Here is a 6000-nt window from a genome sequence, read left to right as displayed (position 1 = left end):
ATACCAGTTCTAAAATTCAAATTTGATTCCATTTCCAGCCAATAAAATTTTAGAAATATAGTAGCAGTACAATCATAGGGCAATTATTTGTGTGAAATAACTTTTAATTTATGTTTGCAATAACATTAACATTTAAATTTTAAAGGTAACATTTTTGCTTCCAACAATTCAAATAACCAGAAAGTATAGGCCAAATTCCACTTAAGATCATAGATGTAAAAATATTAAATACCCTACATAAAATGTTAGTAAAATAAATTCAAGATTGCTATTACTAAATAGGATTTATTGAATAATGAATGGTTTAATATTAGAAAATAAAATGTAGTTTACCATGTTAAATTATTAAGTGAAAAGTTTTATAAGTCCTTTCAAGAGATATAGAAAAAAATAAAATTTAGCACATATTCATGATTTAAAAAATATTCTAGCAAACTAGGAGTGGAACATCCCTTAACATGACAAGAGTTACCTATGAATGATGAAATTTTTGAAGCTTATCCATTAAAATCAGGATCAAAGTGTGAGTTCTATTGTTACATCTTCTATTTGACCCTGTTCTGGACATTTTAGCCAGTGAAGGAAGGGAGAGAGGGAAAAACGGAGGAAAGAATTGAGGAATGAAAGGTCTAAAGGGAATAACCAGAAGCATTCACAGTGATATGGCCTTTGCTGAAACACAATATCTATTTATCATAATTGTTAGGTAGTAAATCAATATCAAAATACACAAAATAATTTTGAAAAGTCAATGATGTCCTATAACTAGTAGAAACAAATTAAGAAATGTCTTTATTAAAGATTCACAATTGCAACCAAAAGATAAAATACTATGAGAAATGTATAAAATAGTATAAAAGGACATAAAATAAAATCTAAAGAAAAGGTGAAATATACCATGTTAATGGATGAGAAAATTTAATGTTTTCAATATACCAATTTTCCTCAAATTAATTTGATGTGCTTTTACTTATAGTCAAGCATACCATTTATGCTATCAAATATTACCAAGTTTCCAACAAGATTTCCTTTTGAGCACTGAATAAACTGATCCTAAAATTAACATAGATCAGTAAAAGAGAGAAACAAAAAGTGAAAATAACCTCAACAACTTATAAAGCATTATAAATTTGTAATACTTAATTCCAGGGTGATATTGGTACAAAGATGTACAAATAGTCTAGTCTATTCATGTACCAATATTTACTGCTATAATTAAGGGTCTCAGAACATGCCCACATATAATTTGGCACTTGCTGTATTCCAGAGCTGACTAATAACAAGAGGGTAATGGATAGTCAGTTTAATAATTGGTACACATAGGAGTGGGGAGGGGAGGATTACCATACATATACAAAATCAAATACATTTAGATGCCCATCCTCAAATAAAATACACAAATATAACTTCCAGGTGGATGCAAATGGACATATATGAAGTTAAAGTGTAAAACCCTTGATGTAAAGAATTCTAAATTCAGCACTAGGGAAGGATAATGAAATGATGGGGGCCTTTAGTTGTATGTTTAATATTTTATCTTTTTTCCATTAAAGAAGAAATAACTATGGAAGAATAGTAACAGTTTAATAATCTGATTGCTATTTTTATGCTATCCTCTATGTTGAAATATCCCTATTAAATCATAGGGGGAAGGGGGAAGAAGCAATTTAACAGATAGGGTAGTCACCATGTGCTAAATCAATGAAATTCACCACTTTAACAAAATAAAGGAGAAAAATAATATGAAAAAAACATTTCAATAAATAGAGAAAAAGCTCTTGATAAATATCTAAGGAAAAAGCTCTCAGAAAATGATAAATATAATCAAATTCCCACGATCTGATAAAGTGCACACACACACACTTAAACAATGCATCATACTTACTAGGAAAATATTGAATTCTCCACCCACCCCACCCCGAAAGATAGATACAAACATTCACTCTTCTTTTCTAGGCAACATTGTCCTGGAGGCTCTAGTCAGTGCAAATAAGGTAAGAAAAATAAATTAAAGGCATGCCATTTGAGAAGATGGAATTGTAGTTGTCTTTATTCTCAGTGACATGATTGGGTATTTGAAAAATCAAAGGGTTCAATGAATATACTACTAAGGCTAAATAAGTGAATTAAAAAAGGTCACAAGATACAAAGTCAAAATATAAAAATAAATTGTGTTCCTATGTACTACCAGCAAAAAACTGGAAAATTAAAAACTCCAAATTTACTGAGAGAAATTAAAGGAGTCATAAATAAGTAAGAGGTAGATCATATCCAAGGATAGAAGACTTGATCCATTAAGATGTTATTTCCCCATAAAGTGATCTATATTTAATTCAATTTCACTCAAAACCCAGTAGACTATTATAGAAAATATCAATATGATTCTGAAATTTTAAATGGAAATACAAGAAAATAGAATAGCAAGTGTGATATTTTAAAAAAGAATCATTCTTTTTGAATTCTAAAATGTACTATTAAGCTTAAATAATAATAATAATTAAGATAGAGTTTTAGTAGTGCTATGATAGACAAATAGATTGATCAAATGGAAAGGGAATCAGTCCAGAAATAGACTTTTACATCTATGGCCACTCGATTTTGACAAAAATGAACATGTGATTCAATATAGAAAAGAAGGTCTTTTCAGTGAATGGTGCTGGAGTAACCAGGTATTTGTGTTAAAAAAAAAAATTATTCTCAATCCCTACTTAACACCATACACTAAAATTATTTTGAGATAGATAATAAGCCTAAATGTAAAGGCTAAGAAACAAAGGAGGGTGGGATTAAGAAGAAGACAGAGACTGGGATACAGTGAAAACATGAACGAGAGAAATAAAGCTAGAAAATTTCAGGAGAAAAATAAGGGAGACCATCTTCAGGACCTTGAAATAGGTAAGGATTTCTTTGACAAATAGCATTAACAATAAAATAAAATAATGAAGAAAACTGGACTTGATAACATTATTATCCTTTTCTTATCAAGAGATATCATTAATAATGTGAAAAGGGAAGCTATAAATTATGGGAAAATATTTAGAATGTACATATTTTACAAAGGGTAATTATCCAGAATATATAAAGAACTTCTACAAATCAATAGCAAAAAGACAGAAACCCAATTTAAAAATTGGGCAAACACTAGAACAGATGCTTCAAAGAGAAAATATACAAATGCCCAATGAGGACATGAAAAGATATGAAACATCATTAGTTATAAGAAAAATTCTAATAACTATCCGATTAACATGAGATAACACAACTTCCCCAGCAAAATGACTAAAATGAAAAAGTCCGATAATACTGAGAGTTGACTAGGAGGTAGAGCAATTGGAATGCTCACACCTTGCTTGTGGGTGTGTAAAATGGTGCTAGCACTTGAAACCCACATGGCAGTTTCCAATAAACTATCCTATTACACAGGCATTCTACTTTTAGGTATTTATCCAAAAGAAATAAGTGCATAGATCTTTAAACAGACTTCTTCAATTGTGTTCTTTGTATCTTTATTCATATTAGCCCAAGACTGAAAACAATGGTATATCTTTCAATCGAAGAATGGAGAAACAAATTTTAGTATATTCTTATGAGAGAATAGTATCTGTTATAATGGAATAATATCCAACCAGGGCAATGAATAAGCTCCCAATATGCTAAAAAAAAAAGAAAAAGTATAATCTTTAAAATGTTATGCTGAGTGAAATACACTAGAAACAAACCCAAACAAATTCATTTATATCAGAAGTAGGGAAGAGGTAGTTTGGTAGAGTAGGAATGAGGCAGTCTACGAGGGTGAGCTAGGTTAGGTTGTGGTACCTGACAAGTCTAGAATCTTAGTTGCTTAAAATAATGATTTATTTCTTCTACATTATTTTACACAGCCATGGTGAGTCAATAGAAGGATTTAATTTATAGTCAGGCTGCTGGAAAGAGACAACATAATCGCATGACTCCCCCCCTCTTCTCCACAGCTTTGACTGCCAAAGTTCTGTGGATTCTGCCTCACTGTGTGCCCTTCTCCCTTTACTCACTGGCCTGCTTTAGGTCTACTTCTAGTGTCTTCTGGATTTGCAAAGCAGCCTTCCTCTCAGCCTCCCTGCCTCCATTCTCATCCATTTCTAGGCCTTTCTCTACATGGTCCAAACTCAAATCTCTAAAAGAGAGCCCTGACTTGATAAGCTCAGTTTAAAAAGCTTCGATAGTCCCTGTTGTATTACCTGCAGCAGAGTTCACAAGGAGGTGGCCTAGAGTGGATGCTGACAGCACTCGCATCAGGTTCCCTGCAAACCCTTTCACAACGTCTACTTGGCTTTCACCACCTGCCACTGGGGAATGGAGCCTCTTCACCTATGAGCCTAAAGCAGGCAAATTGCCCGTGGTTTCCAGAGCAGGGAGCAGCCCTTAGCCAATGACTAATGCATATAGGACTATGAAAGCAAGAATGCACAGTCCCCTTACCTTAGGTTTCAGGAAAATTCTGAAGCATCACTTACATGTCAAAAATCCCCTGCAAGAGTAGGCTGAAGCCACCCTCCATGGGCCTTGCCTGGAATCAAATTTTTGCTTGGCTTCCTCCCCTCCTACTTCCTTCCCTCCCACACTGGCTTCTCCTGCGAGTGTGTACTTAAAAAATTACTCACACATAGATCCTCATCCTTGCGTCTGTTTCTGGGCACCCAACCTAAGACACCTTTGACCAAATGGGCCAAATTTAGTAGTATAGAATTATTTGGTAAGGAAGGAAATCAAGGTCAAAATATCATTTTTAGAACTAAAATATTTGTAATAAGTATAGTAACCAGAGTGCATAATATGTGCAGTAGCCAACTTAGTGTGTGAGGTGGAAAGCAACTTAAGAAAAATCACATAAACTTGTGAGGAAAAAAACTAAGAAATAAAAAACTATATATTTGCCACCTTTAATCTTTTAAGCTGAGTATTGTTAAACAACATTTGCTAGCCCAAAATGCTTTTTAGCACTTCCTTCTGTTTTCTTTCAGTTCTGTTTTGTTTACTGACCTTCTTTGCCTTGCTCCTGAAGGCATTTGAATTTTTGACCCTGGGCCCATGGGCTTTTGAGCATGGTAGGGTGATTTAGGGCCCGTCACCATCTCACCCCATTATACATTTCTGGCTTCCGCCCCCACTTCTCTGTCTCATGCACCTACATTTCCTGCTACCATTTAATGTCTTCCCTTCCCCCATCCATGCAGACACTTGCTCAACTTTCTTCCTTTACAGATGATGTTCATTTGGATTGAAGGATTCTCCAACACTTTGGGTCCACCTAGCAAAATGCTATTTATCCTTCAAGGTCCTTGTCAGATACCACTTCCCCTAGCAAAGCCAACTTTCCAGCCAGAGTAAATGACCCCCTCTGCCCCTCTGGTGGACATCCCTAATGACTTTTGCACGTCTGTGACTTCACATATCATATTTCATTGTATATATTTCTTTACATACATGTGTCTTTTCTATTCAACTCTGAATTCATTCTGGAATGGGTTTGTATCTCAGTCACCTAGTGTCTCTAGTTCTTGATGGTTACAATAAAAATAAACTGCCAGCTTGGGTTCTGCAAAATATATCACGTGGGGTGGGGAGGAGTGCATGCTATGGTCTTGGGCAGTCAGGGAGGGCCTCTGAAGTGACATCTGGGTTTTGACAGCTAAAGGCCATATGAAGTTAACTGACTGAAAGGTAAGGGAGAGCAAGAGTGTTTTAGGCAGAGGAACAGCACAGGCAAAGAGCTGCCAGTAGCCTGGTGGGGGGATGGGTGGAGTGGAGTATCACACCTTAGAAGAACTGAAAGACTGTCAGCACTGGTGGATGCCAGAAAGGAAGAGGGAAGGGTGTGAGGTAAGAAGGAGAGGTGATCATGGCAAGGAAGGGTTCCTAATCTGTAATTCATGGAAGGATGCTCAGGGATAGGAAAAACCCTAAATTCTATCTAATATTTGGTGTTTCTGCTAATTTCTGGGGAGAGAATTTATAACTTTC

Source organism: Dasypus novemcinctus, chromosome 18 (assembly GCF_030445035.2).
Source record: "Dasypus novemcinctus isolate mDasNov1 chromosome 18, mDasNov1.1.hap2, whole genome shotgun sequence".
Classification (NCBI taxonomy): Eukaryota; Metazoa; Chordata; class Mammalia; order Cingulata; family Dasypodidae; genus Dasypus; species Dasypus novemcinctus.
This window is presented reverse-complemented; position numbering follows the sequence as displayed.